The sequence below is a fragment of the Plutella xylostella genome, chromosome 29 (genome assembly GCF_932276165.1).
Source record: "Plutella xylostella chromosome 29, ilPluXylo3.1, whole genome shotgun sequence".
Classification (NCBI taxonomy): domain Eukaryota; kingdom Metazoa; phylum Arthropoda; class Insecta; order Lepidoptera; family Plutellidae; genus Plutella; species Plutella xylostella.
In genome coordinates, this window is record NC_064009.1 from 3,342,935 (window position 1) to 3,362,907 (window position 19,973).

General features: G+C 39.3%; 1 protein-coding gene across 2 annotated transcripts in view; it reads right to left on the reverse strand.

The window, feature by feature from the left end:
* LOC105385320 (netrin-B) overlaps positions 1-19,973 on the reverse strand; it is a 134,154-nt gene that overhangs the window by 27,245 nt on the left and 86,936 nt on the right. The gene's annotated exons all lie outside the window — the stretch shown is intronic.

Consider the following 19,973-nt stretch of genomic DNA (forward strand, 5'->3'; position numbering starts at 1 on the left):
TAACTATTAGACACAGAATAATATCCAGTGTTTTTGTGTACACATAAATAATATTAGACGACCGAATGTCGTAGTGGTTACTGAGCCGATGGTCTCGGGTTCGATTCCCGGCTGGGGCAGATATTTGTTTAAACACAGATATTTGTTCTCGGGTCTTGGATGTGCCCGTAAAATGGCAATAGGCCCACCCCCTATTACATTGGGACTAACATAACACTCTGGCGAAAAGTGGGTGCAGCAATGCACCTCTGCCTACCCCGCAAGGGAGTACAAGAACAAGGCGTGAGTGCGTGTTTTTTTAAAAAATAATATCTGTCTCTTTATTAATCCGCGGCAATAACAATACATAATGATACCGCTATTTTCCGACTGAAAAGAAGAAGTAACATCCGCCGTAAGCTCATCGGCCAAACCCCAAATGACCGAAGCAAGCGTTGTTCAATTGCAACATGTTTTATTCACGAGGCCACTCTGCAGAGGACAGACAGCAAAAGAGATACATTGGCCACTTAAATTTATGATCCACTGTATACAAGTATACACGGTATACAGGGTGTTGCAAAAAGGCTAACTAAGACTGAAACTGAAATCAGAATTTCAAAATTCGCCAAAAAAAAATATTTCATTTTTCATAGAATCTTAGTTAGTCACGTGACTTTTTAGTATGGAGAATGAATATTTTTAGGGTTCCGTAGCCAAAATGGCAAAAACGGAACCCTTATAGTTTCGTCATGTCCGTCTGTCCGTCTGTCCGTCTGTCCGTCTGTCCGTCTGTCACAGCCGATTTACTCGGAAACTATAAGTACTACAGTGATGAAATTTGATGGGAATATGTGTTGTATGAACCGCTACAAAAATATGACACTAAATAGTAAAAAAAAGAATTGGGGGTGGGGCCCCCCATACATGTAACTGAGGGATGAAATTTTTTTTTTCGATGTACATACCCGTGTGGGGTATCAATGGAAAGGTCTTTTAAAATGATATAAAGTTTTCTAAAAAACATTTTTCTTAAAGTGAACGGTTTTTGAGATATCAGCTCTCAAAGTCGTAAAAAGTATGTCCCCCCCCCCTCTATTTTTATAACTACGGGGTATAAAATTCTAAAAAAAATAGAGGTGATGCATGCTAATTAACTCTTTCAACGATTTTTGGTTTGATCAAAGTATCTCTTATAGTTTTTGAGATAGGTTGATTTAACTGTAATATTATATTTGCTGCTACGGAACCCTTTGTGCGCGAGCCCGACTCGCACATGGCCGGTTTTTTTAGATATAACATGCTGCACATGCTGGTTTCGGCTTAGTAAACCTATACCCTTTTCGCAACACTCTGTAAACGTGATTTGAACAATACCTATTTCACTTGAAGAGATTTTTTTGTATGTCTCGATAAATAATTATTTTGATTCATCTATCTTCCATCCACGAGTCTTACCACCAAACGGTTTGCGCTGGGGTGGCACACATATCTCTCTTGCTGATTGTACCTACACTTGGACACAGAAGTAGGTACTAGGTAAAGTCGAAAGCGGAAATCTGGTGCGGAGGTGTAAACTCTTACTTTATAGGTTACTGTAGTGAATATCGGATTACTGTGGGAGCGCTCCGGTCCGGTTATTCCCGGGTAGCCGGTAAAGTCACCGAAGCTGTTTGATACTCGAATTGAATCGGGAATTAATTGAGGTTCACTATTTGTAATAGTGTTCGTAGAAATGTCAATAAGTTCAACTGTTTACTTGTATAACATTTAAATTGAGATTCTCAACTCCGGTCATGCTTTGTCAATAAATTAAGGCCCTGTTTCACAATGTCTGGTTAGTGGCTACCTGCCAGATAAAAGACATGCTGTCACTCTCTGTTATTATTTTTTTGACAGTGACAGAATGTATTTTATCACACGGGTAGTCACTAACCAGACATTGTGAAACAGGCCCAGAGTGTTTTGTAGTATTTCCCTGTCTATATTGTCGTATGCCTTCGTAAAGTACCTATACTGAAAGTGGATGGATGTCTTGCCCGTATTCCCACTTCCACAGCATAAATCGAATACCTGATTTCCGAACCCAATATCATTGGCGAAATAAAGTCCCAGTGACGAGCCGTTCCTAAACATCATTATAATTTTAGTGAATACTAAACGTACTGCCTGTACGTTCTTCGTTAGGAAATCCATAATTATCTAGGTGGGAGAGAAAACACTAAAAGCCTTTTAACTTACAACTAATAAAATTGGCAAGTGATGGCTTCCTCGACAAACACATATTCCCATAAATTCCCCCTGAAAGCCCGGTAACTCTGCCTGGGGGGTTACTTTAGCTTATGATAAACGTAGTTAGTAACGTCAATAAATGTACTGTAGCTACCTCGAAAAAGTGAGGTTCGATACTCGATTCGCAACAAATGTGTGAAAGAAATAGGCGCCACCGTTATGCCACTCTTAGAACTTTTAGTAATAAGGCCTTCGATTGTGCTATTATTTTTTTGTTATACCTCTGTGAATCCTCTTTGTGGGCAGCCGTATTTAATGCCTTATCAGACCTCCCTTCGATTGTCACAACTGTGCTTTGGCTCTTATATTTTTCCGTTTGCATCAGAGCTTTCGTTAATTCGTTCATCGTATAGCTAGAGTGACCTTCCAGAACCTCGCGCCACACCTCGCGAGAGTAACGTCTTTTACCAAGTTAACGAACACATGCACCAAGTTTCAGGTGAGCGGCGGAAATTTAGATAAATGCGTATTTGTTCCGCCAGACTATCGCGCAAATCTTTCTCCTTACGTTATGTGGAACTATTCCACTATTGTTTAGTGTTTTAGGTACTCATAGCTTATAGATACATGTAAATTGAGATGGGTATACAATAAATAAATGTAAAAACTTACGACAAATATTTTAAAAAGTAAAGTTAATACGTATATTTTGTCGCCCAACGTGGGACCAGTTATGTACACGCTCGTCACTCTTATAAATAAAAAAAACAAATTTACTTTCTACTAAATGCTATATTTAGATACAAATAATGCTAAAATTAACCCTCATGTAAAATACCTGTGTAACTGTTCTATTTGCGCATTAAAGATTTATTATAACTTTGTTGTGCAGCATTTACCGGAATCGCCCTCAGGTAGAAAAACAGTTTCTTCCAAACAACTTGAGCGGTTTAAGATCGACCCGGCGCCATTTAAGAGCTCCAGGGAACGCCACTGTTGAATGTTAGATGTTAGTTTTCCTATTATCGACAAGTCTCTTTAACTTACGTGTTTTATATTGAGTATAACACTTATCGGAACCGATTACCATAACTTCACCGTAATAGGGAGTAGTATATGTAGTAGAACTTAAATTCCTTATTTCTAAAGAATTCATTGATATACTTAGCAGGATTCGAACCCATGGGCTTACAAATGAGAGCCGAGACCTCATACTTCGCCACCACGACTCTATTGTTATTGATTATGTTAAAATTCTACCAACTAAACTGCGTTGCGACGTCACCTGCGACAGTAATCAAGCATTTACCCTGAAAATCTGTCAAAACACTCGCAGATTTTTACGATGCGACGTCGCAACGCAGTTTTTTGGACTAGCCCTAAATGGAGAATGTATAGATTATCTGAAATGTTGGTACTAAAATCCTAGCTATAAATAATTGAAATATTATTTCGAAATCCGAATCGGAAAGCAAAGAGCGACCGCCTGTGATTGGGCAATGCGGTGATCAGTAGCGCCGCTATTGGTTCCTAATCGCCGGCTCAACAATTCCGACTGATTGCGTCCATTATCGCATTAGGGCAGTGACGCAGTGTGGAATACGCGAATGAATTACTGCGTTACTATTGGACTGTTGATTATAAGTTTAGCATTAAATTGTATAGGAAGGATTTTTCTGTTACTCGTAATATTGTTATCAATTTTATTGCCTCCTTGCTGTATATGATCCTAGTCGCCATTGTGGTTGAGATCAGTTGCTTCAAAAAAATCACATAGGTACATGTAAGTAGTGAATATCTGTTTTCCTTTTTTCATAATCCATACCTACAGATTGTAGCCGGGAAGGCATTACTTAAATTTTCAGCAAGAATGACTGAGTTATAAAGGCGCACCAAATAGTCATATGATGCATCATTTCGTTTTAAAAACCAACATTATTATATCGAACCCAGAATAAGATGAAGGCGTATGGAAAATAATTATATTCCAGGAATGAAAGTTCAGTCATTAACTTTGCTGCATGTGACACTTAAGTCATGCATAACCAGACGTATACTCAGATGAGAAACCGACAGAGTAATGCAATAACAAGTCATAACAACAGCAAAAACTGATAATCAAATTCAAAAACAAACGTTGCAACGCTGTAAATTTCGATGAAAAATCATAACAATTGAATTGAACCATTATTGGATTACAAATTGGAATCAGAAATCAAACGCTGACCTACGGACTGAAATGTGGCTGGGGGCCTGTAAAGCATGTGGGTAGATGTCGCTTGTAAACCCTTTTTACGACGGCAACGTATTCCGTTGGGCAGTCGAATACAGAGCTTCAAACTAGACGGTGTTTCATTTATTTCATTGGCTAACGAGCTGTGGTTACCCGCGCGTGTGTTCGTTATAAAAAAACGATAATGTCGAGTGTTATGGGTCATATTTCGATCTTTGATCATAATACTCAGGATTGGCAAATATTTCTCGGTCGCCTTGAACAATTTATTAAGTTAAATAAGATTGCGGACGATAACAAAGGCGCGTTGTTGCTAACGCATTTGTCCGATGAAACTTATCGTTTGGCACAGAACTTAGTTCATCCGAAAAATATTGTGGATGTCGAGTTCGACGGTCTAGTGAAGGAGCTCAGCGGACATTTTACACCGAAGCGGTGTACGTTCGCCGATAGGGCGAAATTTTATGAAGCGACAAGGGCGAGTGGTGAAAGTGTCGAGTCATGGGCGGCGCGGCTGCGCGGGCTCGCGGTGCACTGCGAGTTCGGCAGCGCCTTGGAGCTGCTGCTGAGGGACAGGTTCGTGCTGGGCATGAACGCGGGCCCCGAGCGGGACCGCCTGTTCGAGACGGACGCGACCACCGTGACCTTCGGCAAGGCGCTGGAGGTGGCGCAGCAGGCGGCGTGCGCGCGGCAGGCGCGCCAGCACCTGGCGCCGCCGCCCCACGTCAAGGAGGAGCCGGTATACAGGGTGGGCGACGACAGGGACGTCCACCGATGTCAAGTGTGCGGGTTGAAAGGTCACGAGGCCGACAAGTGTCGTTTTATCGTCGTATAAGTGCAAGCAGTGTGGTGCCAAAGGGCATCTTAAAAAAGTTTGTGCTGTTAAAAAGTGTGCAAATCGGTTAAATAACCTGTGCGCGGTCGAATCTTCCGATGACGCGGAGGGTAAAAGTGACGGCCATATTTGTAAGGAATGTGAAGTATTTAACCTGAGGTACGTCAGCTATAATCCTATTACTATTTCTGTTTCAATCAATGGAATTAACATAATAATGGAACTCGATTCTGGCTCAGGTGCCACTGTTATTTCAAGTAAACTATATAAAGAATATTTCCAAAATTATATATTACATGATTGTAACCTCAAATTATGTCTATATAACGGTCACAAAATTTCTCCCCTTGGTTATTTTCTTGCTGAAGTAAAGTACCAGAAAGATTGCAAGCAGTTAAAGATTTTTGTGATAGAAAATGGCGGACCACCGTTACTGGGGAGGGACTTTATGACTCATTTTAAGTTATGTCTGACGACTGTAAATAATATAATTTCTACTGATCAGTGTCCGACAGAGGTCTCTCAATTATTAAAGGATTATTCTACGTTATTTAAAGACGAACTAGGAATTTTCAATCGTTTCAAAGTCAGTTTACATTTGAAGGAGGGGGTAACACCGAAATATTTTAAACCTCGAACAGTGCCCTTTGCTTTGAAAGAAAAGGTTGAGGCAGAAATCGACCGTTTGGTAGGTTTAGGTATTCTTGTACCTACCGAGTATGCTGAATACGCGACTCCAATAGTTCCTGTTCTAAAAGAGAACGGAAAGGTAAAGATAGCTGGTGACTTTTCTTTAACACTTAATAAAGTGCTTAAGATAGAAAAATACCCGCTGCCACGGATAGAAGAGGTATTTGCCATGATCGGGGGTGGAGATAAGTATACAAAAATTGATCTCAGTAACGCCTACAATCAGTTTTGTTTGTCGGAGACTGATGGCTCACAAGATTTAACTACCATTAGCACCTCGAAGGGACTTTTCAAGTACACTCGATTAGTCTATGGTTTGGCTAACGCACCTGCAATCTTTCAGCGTGCCATGGAGAATTTACTTGTAGGTATAAAGGGCGTCAGCTGCTGGTATGACGACATCTGTGTAACAGGTCCAACTAAAGAGGTACATATTCAGCGTTTACGAGAAGTGTTGTCTCGTTTAAGTGACGCAGGTCTACGCCTTCAAAAAGACAAGTGTTCCTTTTTTCAGGACAGCGTCACTTATCTCGGCTTCATTATAGACAAAAACGGCTTGCGGGCGTGTCCAAAAAAGACCGAAGCGATTATCAACTCACCGCCCCCGACTAATGTAACAGAGGTGAAGAGGTTTCTGGGAGTAATTAACTATTACCGTAGTTTCGTCCCTGGGGCATCAGACCTACTGAGTCCGCTGCACGAGCTGCTGCGGAGCGGGGCGGAGTGGGCGTGGGGCGCGCGCCAGCAGCGAGCCTTCGACGCGGTGAAGGCGGAGCTGGGCTCGTCGCGCGTGCTGACGCACTACGCGCCGGGCGCGCCGCTCACGCTGACGGTGGACGCGGGCCCGGCCGGCCTGGGCGCCGTGCTGTCTCAGCGCGGGCCCGACGGACTTGAGCGCCCTCTGGCCTTCGCGTCCCGATCGCTAAGCCCCAGCGAACGAAATTACAGCCAGGTCCAAAAAGAGGCGACGGCCATCATCTTTGGCGTACAGCATTTCCACCAGTATTTGTATGGACGAGATGAGCCATTCACGCTGAAAACCGATCATCGTCCACTCATTTCAATTTTTGGCAAGAAAAATGGAATTCCCGCCATGGCTGCTAGTCGACTGCAAAGATATGCGATTATTTTGTCGGCTTACAATTATATTATTGAATACATTAGCAGCGAAAATAATGTAGTGGCAGATTACTTTTCTCGGGCACCATCATTATCGACGGAGCCCATTAGCGATAATGAGGATGCGTCATATTTAAGTTTTCTAGATATGAACGTATCCCCAATTACATACGAGGACATTAAAACCGCCACCGCTCAGGACACTATCTTACAAACAGTCTTGGAGTATATGAGCAAAGGATGGCCGCGAAAAATAAGCTGCCAGTCTGTTTTACCGTATTTTAATTGTAAAACAGAGTTAGAAACTGATGGATGTTGTTTGTTTCGCGGCCACCGAATAGTCATACCGGAAGTATTTCGTGACAAAATGTTAGTCGAGTTGCATAAGGGTCATTTCGGCATAAATAAAACAAAAAGCATGGCCCGTTCTAGAATGTGGTGGCCACAAATCGATCGGTCCATTGAACAGTGGATAGGGTCGTGCGCAGCGTGCGTGAGTGTGCGTGCGGCGCCCCCGCGCGCCCCGCCCGCGCCCTGGCCGCGCCCCGCCGGCGCGTGGCAGCGGGTGCACATAGACTACATGTCTATAGGCTCGGTTACCTATCTCATTGTTATAGACGCGTATAGCAAGTGGTTAGAATGCCTACAAATGAATTGCGGGACTTCGACTCGGGCATTGATCAATAAACTAAAGGAAATATTTTCTCGTTACGGTATACCTCAAACTTTGGTTTCGGATAACGATGTTAAGATTAAATCTGCCGAATTTAGTCAATTTTGTTCCTCTAACGGTATTAAACATGTAACATCTCCAATTTACCACCCATGTAGCAATGGGCAAGCCGAGAACTCTGTAAGATCTTGTAAAAAGATGATAAAGTGTATTTTGAGCGAAAATGTTAATTTGTCACCGAGTGAAACTAATGATAAGCTGCTCGGATGTTTATTTGAATATCGCAATACTCCCCATTGTACTACGGGAGTAACGCCCGCATTCTTAATGATCGGCCGTAACTTGAGGTCAAGGCTAGATTTAGTTTTACCTGATAAAGTTACTGATGACGTTTGTAGTAATAATAATAAGGAAACTTCTATTGTTAGGCAGTTTGAAGTAGGTGATACGATTTGGTTAAAATGGTTTAATTCAAAAAAAGAAGTTTGGGTCTTAGGTACGATTAGATCTATAGGTAATCGGTAATCGTATGTTTGAGATATTTGTACCGGATTATGATTTAGTTTGTAAACGCCATGTTGACCAAATTTTTAGGTATAGTGGTAAAAATATTGATAGTGAAGTACTAAGCGGAAGTGTCGCCGACGGGAGCGGATCAGCTGATTGTGAAGTGGGAGTGCTCCCGCCCCCGCCCGCGCCGCCCGCGCCGTCCCTGGCGCCTACTCCCAGCCATATGGAACCTGGTTCCAGTATTACTAGTGTCGTAAATTTAGAGTCAAATGGTGGTGAAGAGGGAGATGTATGGGAGCAGGCGCAAGGTGAGGGAGATAGCCCGGCAGGGTCCGAGCCCGCCGAGTCTCGCGAGCGGACCGAACAGCCGACAGCTGACCCGGCGGCCGCGCCGGGGACGAGTCATGCATCTACTGATCGGCTGTTGGATGCGCGCATGCAATTGAGACCTAGAGATAAGATCATTAGTTATAAACAGTACTTTTAAATACTTATTTGTTTTGTTAACAGGATTTCTAAATAGTGCCAGAGGAGTGTAAAGCATGTGGGTAGATGTCGCTTGTAAACCCTTTTTACGACGGCAACGTATTCCGTTGGGCAGTCGAATACAGAGCTTCAAACTAAACGGTGTTTCATTTATTTCAGGGCCTAAATGCATTTGCAACGCAGTTATTACACAATATTGGATATCAATTTGTTGGATAATGGATGGAAAGCTGGTCTGCTGATGTGTAAATTTTAGTTCTGCATATAGAATAGTTATTAAATTTCATAATTATTTTGTTTCACTAACCTAACCTATGATCGTAATGGGTAGTCATTTACGGATCTCTTATAAATTACGTGTTAATTTGGGTCCTTCGTTTGCGTTATTCGATACAATAAAAAATACTAGTGGTACATACCGACGTCGATTTGACAGTCGAATGGTGTAGTGGTTAGTGACCCTGACTGCTATGCCGAAGGTCCCGGGTTCGATTCCCGGCTGGGGCAGATATTTGTTTAAATACAGATATTTGTACTCGGGTCTTGGGTGTTGATTTTTATATTTAATATGTATCTATCTATATATTTGTGTAAATATATCAGCTGTCCGATACCCATATTACAGGCTCTGCCTAGTTTGGGGTCGGATGGCCGTGTGTGAGATGTCCCCACATATTATTATTATATACCCGTCTACGCAGGCCATTTATTGGTACCAAGCAGAGTCGGTAGAGCTTGGGGGGTCATTCTATATGACGAAAAACTATGTTTCATCGGGCCACGGCCATGTCTCGTTGTATTAAACGAGCCGAATGCCGATTGCACGGAAGCTCTCATTCGTTCGTTTTTCCTCAGTATAGAGTGACCCCTTGAATCCGATAATGCGGTGTAACGCGTGTAACTAACGGCTAATGTCTATTTTCGGTGGTGTTGCCAGTCGCACGTGGTATGTGTCCCGTGCGGGGGCTACTGGCCTTATTGCTGCCTTGTTTACTGTACTGGCGAGTGCAGGTGCATGCTGGGTAATGGCAAGATTAAAATGTTCCAACTGAAAAAAAAACATGTAAGTACCAAGGAGAATTTTTTTTTTTTCAAATTTTGTATAAGTAGAGCTTTTTTATGATGCAGCAGATTTGTGACAGACTGGAGAGAAGTAACGAAGTAACAAATACTTATGTAAATACCTAAATCAAAAGGGGTGGCTCTCTCGCTCTCTCACCTCTTATCTTTGCAACCGCTTCCCTCTTCGTGATTTAAAATAATTCATAATTATAAAGTAAGAGTACTTAATCAGTATAACTACCGAAAGTACATACTTACACATATTCGTACTAATTTTTTTTTAAATGTTAACCGTGCAGCTAAATCAGGCTAACATTTTTTTATTTTACTCCTGCAGCTAATTCTATCGGCCCTTTGCACCCGACAGTACAGTCGCGCACACAAACAGGTGAGCGGTTTACGACGCGTCGTAAAGCGTCGCTGCCCTGAAATAGAAGCGGTCGCGACGACACGCGAGACGCGGGCGACGGCCAACGACACCGGCGGTGGATGGCCTAAATGCAGTGTCCAAGAAAAAATGTATGTACTCTCTGTATACACTTCTCGTTAGAGGATATTCTTATAACTATATTCCTTGGTGTTGCACAAACGGTAAGCCGAAAGATGGTGACTCAGACAGTCATGCTAAATAACTCTATTTCTATGAAACGAAAATTGAAAGTTGATTGGCAGAAAATGCTACCTACCTTGGTACTTGATTTTCATGATTCGTCATGTCAGATGATTCAAACTCCATCTCTGGAGTGAGAAGCGAGCGCTTACCCGACCGAGCTACTACCTCATAAGAGTTACTACAATCAAATGTAGATTAATAATTCGTGATACTTTTTTTGGGGACATCAATACTTTCACTTCAAAGTTAATTACCTTCGGAAAGGGCCTTTTGTCATGGTAGAGAATGGGACAAGAAAGAATGTGCTGGGTTAATGAAATCTAAGCCATAGTAACCGTTAGCTATATTGTAATTAAGCTTAAGCTATAGGTAGTTTACACTAGGGTAATCAATCGTTGTATAACAGCTTTAAACAGTACCAATAGATGTTTCAAGAATCTGATTCAAGCTATAAATCCACAAGTTTATGCCGTAATTATTCTAGATTCTAGACTACTGCAATCCCTTCCTATTCAGACTAAACGTGTAATCTATGGCCATAAACTTTATTATTCAGGCCAAGAATATTTAGAATCTTAATAGTCTCGTTTTAATTGATTGATGATGAAACGGTGTGGTATAAAATACCTGGGCCCGTGAGAAAATGATGGGAGTGACCCCGCGAATGACCTAATGATTGTGGAAACGTCTGACGGTTTAGTCTCTATTGAATGTGTCTACGTGTCTATGAAACCTTTAGGTACTTATCTAATGTATATTGGCTGATGTGATGATAGCAAGATTGCTCATTGTATACAGTAAAATACCTTAGGTGAGGAATATTGGAATCCACTCAGAAACGACCAAAATTAAAATAGAACTTAGAAAACTTCTCTAAAAGCAGTAATTGTAGAGCAAAATATGGGCTGTAATGTGAGATAAATCTTAATTTTTTACCTATAAAAAACATAGCAGACAGTCAATAATTGCTTGATTAACTAGCTGCTAAGGCAAATGCCCTAAACAAAGAAACGCTTGTTACAATTCTTGATCGATTCATCGTCAGGATCTCGCTATCTCGTCGTGAATGTTTGCGTAGTGTCGTATCGTAAGTCAGGCGGCGTGCGGTATAGTCTGTACGAGGCCTAACGAAGTGCGATCGTGACGCGATTGGCGAATGATCACGGCATCCGTGGAGGGTAACTCTATACTGACGAAAAGCGAACGAACGAGAGCTGTCGTGCAATCGGCACGATTAATACAACGAGATGGGGCATCGGCATATAGAGTGAGCCCCCAGTATAGGGATGTCGCGGGGTGATGGAGCTGAGGGAAAATTCAAATTTCGAATAGAATACCGTTGTTGAGTTCGAGTCAATGAATTTACAAAGGCAACATGCGAAGTCAAAGTTAATAAGGTTAGAAAAATGTTCTATACATAGATACTATTTCCTAGGTCTTAGAAATCCATTGTAGTGTTATTTAGGTCCTTAGACAGTGGTTGACATATCTTTGTTTAGGTCTAATAGATGTTCCAGAACTCACCAAGCGTAATTTATACATAAATGTTTTTATATCCAATACATTAGCAAAGCTTTATCCAGGGGAGATAGCACAATCTACACAAACATGTTTCTCCTAAACCTTCAAAGGCCGAAATCCTGTCGTGTATCATATTCGCAGTAGCAGTAAGCTGTAAGCTGCTGAACACATGTTACTAGTGATGTGAAGTGTTTAGGCTACCTACAGCACCTAATTTGAAACTGAAATTCACAATAAACAAGTATATAGGTACTTGTCGTACATAAACAAATGAAAATGTTTTAATGAAAGTATATTTAGTTCACAATTTTATTTTAGTTAGTACAGTCTCTGTAAATAGAAATTCAGGGGGAGCGGCCTTGACTTTCCTAGGGGTCGATCACATTACTTATTAATCTTATGATTTATGTAGCTATACGTCTATAGTGTAAACACATCCTTAGTGCAGATAACCCGGGCTGGAGCGGATACATTCGGAACACACTAAATCCCGCGCGAACTAGATTCGGTTCCAAACGCACGGGGACGCCGCGCCGCCGGATTTATTTCTATTGCGATTCCATGTTTCGAACTCCATTTGTGTACAAGAAGTGTTATGTTCTGAATGCGGAATGAGTACACACCTACATAGGGAACACAGTACCTCCATACATAGAGATATATTATGTACCTGTAGGTACTCACTGGTAAAAAGCCGACGGGAAAACCACGACCGATTAAATTTCGCCCTATTAATATGTCATACTTTACGTATACTAACTTAGTCCAAAGTACAAAGTGATCAACACAATATAAAATTTTAGATTATGCATAGGTCCGTTTAAATACATATTATTAATATGTTATGTCGTAATGTGTCCCTAATTTAGTAATTAAATAATTCTTCCCAAACGATACTTATGAAGCCATCCAATCTTAGTTTAAAACTTAATAACCTGCAATTCATTACAGAGATGTACAGTTTTTTATTAATTTATCTACACCTCCATGGTGTCCTAATAATGTTCTCACATTATTAATAATAGGTACCTAAGTAATATGTAAAACTCATGAATAACTTAATAATTAAATACAAAATATTGTTATTATATAGGCATACTTACTTACAAAATTTTTAACAACCACTTATATTAATTAAAATAAGATAGTTTTACTTTTAGATTAGTTTTAGGTAGGGATTAATAAGGTAGAAATTAAGTGCATGCGGTGCATGCCTTACAGGGCCACCCTGTAAAGATAGTTAACATTTCAATATCTCAATTCTACTAAGTACTTACATACTTATAGTGAGACGGCAATGGATGATGAAGATATCAAACAGATATCGGTCCCAAGAGGATTACTCTAGCTGCACAAGAAACGAACGAACGAGGGTTGTTATGCAATCAGTAACTGTAATTCAAGCCGATAGAGTTGTGGAAACTTCGTTTTTCAAAGGTGGAGTAGCCCTCCAGGCCATGATGGATCGTTACTGGATATTTCCAATTACCGATCAGACTCCAAGGTTTGAAAAAAACTTTGAAAATATTGGATCTGTAGGAATTATTAGAGTAAACAATGACACACATGGGCACTATGTCATTATTTACGTCTCTAATATTATTATTAGGTACTATAAAATGTTAAAAATGCATGTAAAACTATGAAGTGACATAAAGAGATATCGTCATATTTATAATACGACAGTGTTAAGAATAACTTTACTTAGAGCATTATAAAATTCACAAATGATGTTATTATTTAGGGGGAAGCTAAAAACTTCCGTCATAAAGACTGGGCTCAATGCAAACGATCAACCAGCCACCGCCCTAAGGTCACAGGTACCGGTGAAAGTGTCAGACTGACCGCTGCCGGGGGCCACTCTATATGACGAAAAACTAAATTTGCGGAGCGCTGCTGCGCGAGCTACGACTCTATCTCGTTGTATTAAACGTGCCGATTGCACGACAACTTTTGTTCGTTTTTCATCAGTATAGAGTAACCCTTCAGCTACGCACAGACTATTCCATACGTCTCTATTATACTCTGTGTCGCAATATGAAGATCGATGGCCTCACTACGATTGATGCTATTAACATATTCTTTCTTATCTGTGGGAGCGGTGTTATGGGAATTTTATTACCGTTATGGGTTTTGGTTCCGGTAAGACAATGGTGGTGTTGTATGGAAATGTCTGGTCTGCATTTTGACCGGTAAACTACTGACTGTATTTCATACTGTTGTTATCTTCATAATCATCAGCTAACAAAAAAAGCCTTAGGCCTAGGTTCTAGGTTAGTCTGTTAGATCGTTAACACGCCTGTTACTTTGTAAGCGTCATCTGAAATAAAATTCCCATATTGAATTCTTGTCAAATGTGTCAAAAATCAACCTTTGTTGGTGTAACAGTGGTGTTAATGATCTAAAAGAGTGTGGTGAAACTAGGCCTTAGACATTCCATGTTAGTTAACGTTAAGATAGGTAGGTACTTGACTAATTAGAAATATCTCGCAATTTGGGTAATTCACAATGTACCTAAATAATCCCTCGTTACGTTACACGACAGGGGATTTGTATTTAATAAATCATTCCGACCAGCCGACCTTCCCCCTCTTTTTGTAAAAGAAAATACAAAATGCTTTAATTACATTATTCCCAAAAAAAACACTGTTTTTTTAAATGAGATCCTTGTGTGTATTAAGTTTCAAAGAATTTTTGTATACACATAGGTAGGTACTCACCTATACCTAAAACCACACATAATGTTGTTTATTCTGTCCGTTATATCTTGCCGCATTCTGGTATAAAAATATCCTGAATAATATCTGATTGAACCATAGTAGTTATAGTCTTGCATAAACCCGCAATACTACCTACTACCTACACAAAGCAAAACTACCTAAAACTCAAAGTAAAATTTTGCAAAATCGACAACTATCCCATTCCACGGGTAAAGTCATCTTACAGAACCCTTATTATTACATTTAATATGGGTAGTTTTTGTTGCTAACAGACGTCTTTCACCGTGGAATGGGATAAGATAAAGTGGTTGAGACACCATTTTTCAGTTAATAATTCCATTTCCCAGCACTCTGTATTATCAGTAGTTTCATATCGTTTACATTCACAAATGAAAGTTCATATCTGACAATGATTGCGAATACAACCCTGCGGTAGATAAACCCTTTGTTCTTTTACCTCGGCTGGTTAGAAAAGGGGTGTTGTTTGTATGTCACCACAAAAATGGATAAGGTATTTCATATTAATACTTTATACAGAACAACTTTTAGGCCTAATATGGAATGACTTTTACCCGCCCTTTATACATTATTTCCAAAAATTTCAGTGCTTTTTTAAATGAGATCCTTGTGTGTATTAAGTTTCAAAGAAATTTTGTATACACATAGGTAGGTACTTACCTATATCTAAAACCACACATAATGTTGTTTATTCTGTCCGTTATATCTTGCCGCATTCAGGTATAAAAATATCCTGAATAATATCTGATTGAACCATAGTAGTTATAGTCTTGCATAAACCCGCAATACTACAGTCTAGTCTAGTATAACCTAACTAAAACTCAAAGTCAAATTTTGCAAAATCAAAAACTACGTTTTTGCTTGTATCAGATGTCTTTCTCCGTGGAATGGGATATATAAAGTTGTTGAGACACCACTTTTCAGTTAATAATTCCATTTCCCAGCACTCTGTATTATCAGTAGTTTCATATCGTTTACATTCACAAATGAAAGTTCATGTCTGACAATGTTTGCGAATACAACCCTGCGGTAGATAAACCCTTTGTTCTTTTACCGCAGCTGGTTAGAAAGGGGGTGTTTGTTTGTATGTCACCACAAAAATGGATAAGGTATTCCATATTAATACTTTATACATACCAACTTTTAGGCCTGATACGGAAAGAATTTTCCCCGCCCTTTATACCTCTCAAAAATATCAAAATGAGGCTGTATTTATTCTTTATTTTGTAACTAGATTTCCACGCGACCGAGGGAATCCTGGCATAATAAAAATATATAATTATAAACAAACAAAAACCCGACTGCACGCTAAAAGGATGAAAACAAGCCCCAATGTTAATGGAAAGTATCACAGGCGGGGACCAGCAGAGGGTTCACCATTAGGTGAATGTTACTTTGATAGGTAGGTACATACCTTGTGAGGCGGTCAAGTTGGTCCCCGCCTGCGATACTTTCCATTAACATTGGGGCTTGTTTTCATCTTTTTAGCGTGCAGTCGGGTTTTTTGTTTGTTTATAATTATATTTTTTTATTTATAACTTTTTAGTTATTTTTATTTTATGTCAGTACGTAGTCGGGTATTAATTTCTGAACATTTTAATGTAAAAATAATTTTGGTGTTGTGATTTAAATACCTACAATATGCATATTTTTGTATTGTGCTATTCAAGCCCTTTCATTTGATACCCCACACGGCAATGTTTGCAAAAATATAATTTTTTTGATCATCACTTTATGTCCTCTAGAGGGCGCTATGTACATTTTAATGTAACGTCACATAGCCTATAACCCTTGCTCAATCAATACGCTTCTAACGATACCTCATACATGAAAAACTATCAATACATTTAGGCTACAGTAGGGAACAAAGATACAGACAAACATACATACATACAATCGAAAAACATTACCCTCCTCCTTCGGCAGTCGGGTAAAAAGTAGGCTCTATCACTCACAACTGGCTATATCCCTCAGAAATCATCATCACAACATTCACAACCCATCACGTCCCCACTGCTGGGATATGGGTCCTACAATGAAATATTTTCTTCAGTAGGTATAGTAAAATCTTTGCTATTTTGATATTTGCTCCAATTTTCCACACCCAGCCTGAACTAGATAGTAAATAGTAATGCCGTATCCAAATTTCCCAGTCACAAGAGTCCTTATTCTGAGGTTATACATGGCGCGGCTGTCCAAGATAAGGACACTTCATTATAGCGCCTTTATCCCGAGTTTCGAATTATACTGAAACTTATCCATATTTTACCTAAATCTAGATTAACTTTTGTTGTTCTGCAGGTCTATCTGCATGGTTTTCATCAGAAAATTAATGTTTTGGAAATAAATTATTTTGCAAGGATTATGAACACTGATTAAGTAGATAAAATTATTATTATTTATAGTTCTGTGGTGGAGAATCGGAGAATGTACTCACATGAGGTCGCGATAATTATGAATTCTTCATGGAAAAAGCTGTAAGTAGGTACCTGAAAGAAAAATAAATAATGTTAGTGTTGCTGTTATAAAATAATTATTATTTCTATTTCGTTACAACGAGATAATTTTCGCGTCATGTTTCGGATAAATAAGGTTAACAAACAAAAGGGGGTGACTTCGTTATAGGTACTGAGCAGAATTGTATTGTAAGAAATGTATTTTTTTTAATCTAAACGGCGGCCGACTGGTGTAGTGGTTAGTGACCCTGACTGCTAAGCCGAAGGTCCCGGGTTCGATTCCCGGCTGGGACAGATATTTGTACCCGGGTCTTGGGTGTTAATATTTATATTTAATATGTACCTATCGATCTATGCATTTGGGTAGATATATCAGCTGTCCGATACCCATAACACAGGCTCTGCCTAGCTTGGGGTCGGATGGCCGTGTTTTATTTATAAAATACGGTTGTAGAAATGTAGGTAGGTATTTAAAATGCCTGAAAATACCTAATTCGTCCCAAATCGTGCGTGTGGCCGACGAAAATAAACGTTACAAGATCGTAAACTGCAGCTAATTGAGTGAAAGCTGTAAAACAGAACGTAAAAACAAATTCTTCGTGTTTACAAACCTGAGATATATATTTTTTAGACTGCGGGACTTGTTATAGGTAACAAGGCATTTTAATTTAAGTCTAAAAAACCGGCCAAGTGCGAGTCGGGCTCGCGCACAAAGGGTTCCGTAGCAGCAAATCAAAATTACAGTTAAATCAACCTATCTCAAAAACTATAAGAGATACTTTGATCAAACCAAAAATCGTTGAAAGAGTTAATTAGCATGCATCACCTCTATTTTTTTTAGAATTTTATACCCCGTAGTTATAAAAATAGAGGGGGGGGGACATACTTTTTACGACTTTGAGAGCTGATATCTCAAAAACCGTTCACTTTAAGAAAAATGTTTTTTAGAAAACTTTATATCATTTTAAAAGACCTTTCCATTGATACCCCACACGGGTATGTACATCGAAAAAAAAAATTTCATCCCTCAGTTACATGTATGGGGGGCCCCACCCCCAATTCTTTTTTTTACTATTTAGTGTCATATTTTTGTAGCGGTTCATACAACACATATTCCCATCAAATTTCATCACTGTAGTACTTATAGTTTCCGAGTAAATCGGCTGTGACAGACGGACAGACGGACAGACGGACAGACGGACATGACGAAACTATAAGGGTTCCGTTTTTGCCATTTTGGCTACGGAACCCTAAAAAACGATAGATATAAATAACAAAAGTTACTTTCCTTAAATTTATGTACAGTGGGCTGCAAATAAACCTAACCCCGTTTCAGTATCAATGTCAGTCACACATTTCACATCCGTAGGTATATCTCAACTATGTAATTTTGTACAGTGGGGTAACCACCACCACATTAGCAATCAACAATCCTGTCGCAGACACTAGGGTACAGTTGTCAAACTTACCGATTTAAATTTTTCCGTAGATGTAATAACACGGTGAAATTGAATGTCTTATATACACACAAACCACAAACTTTACCTACTAAACCTTTACCGTAAATTTCTCCGCATAAACATAAGATATTTTATTAAAATTCATATTTGTGCAATAAAGCATCAAATAAATAAATAAAAGGTTCCAAAGATTCTGCGACGAACTAATTATTCTCTCAACCATAATAATAACCATACACCCAGCCTATCTAAGCCTACAATACACTTCTCACATATTAATTAACGCTATATTACCATACAAATATTTATCTCGGCTTAGTAATACGATTACCAATTAAACCCGGTTTAGCATACATAGGCCCTCTGGCGGTATTTTGTTATTACTCCTAACCACTGAACAAAATAATGGTAGAAGAGCCATCTTCACTCAAGAAGTCAAGACAAAATAGAGACACGGCGTTAAAAGTAAGCGTCAACCTTTCAGCATCGTACGCAACGGACGCATCGCACACAGATACAAAGATACAAATACAAGGTGAACTTATAACACCCCTATTTTTCTTTGTTTATATTTGTATCAGTGAGTGTGTATCTTTCTGTGGTAGCATAGAATAGAATATTGCTTTATTGAACACCACATAAATCAGACATACAAAAAACATTACTTATAGACTAGAACTAATGTACAATAGGCAACCTTATCGCTGAGAGCGATCTCTTACAGGCAACCTTATGTGGTAGCGTAGCTCCGAAACGGCAGAACCGATATCCGTTCTTTTAGGGTGATTGGTAATGTTACCCTGAGTGTTCATCTTCATAGCTATATTTTATAAAAATCGACTAAGCCGTTCAAAAGTCTTGTTACTTTTAGTGTTGCTCTTGAATCTCGGGGGTTTTTAACGGTGGTTAGGTTATTAAATTCTTAAGTGCAGAAAAATAATTTCAGTTCATTGTGAAAGTTCTGAAATACCAGTAAATAGATGAGACGTAGTACCTAATAGTCTTTGTGTACTTTTTACTTTTTCTGTCTTCATGTTTTTGTCTGTGTATACAATAAAGTGTCTAGAAATATAAAAAAATAAGGACTTTTCTTTTTTGGCGGGAAAGAGAAAGGGCGCCTATTTTAAATTTTATTTTCAAAAATTTAAATTTTATTATAAATATTGTAAATTAAGTGTGAATATTGTGAATAAATGTATATAAAATGGATGGAAATGAAGGGGACCCGAGTAGTGCCAGTGTAAATAAAAAAAAGAGACCTGCGGAGAGTAGCGGCGGCGGTGAGGATGTAGACAATAATTCGTACAGTCCATTTTTAAAACAAAACTATATAAGACTATATCCAGACAATTCTACAAACGTTGAG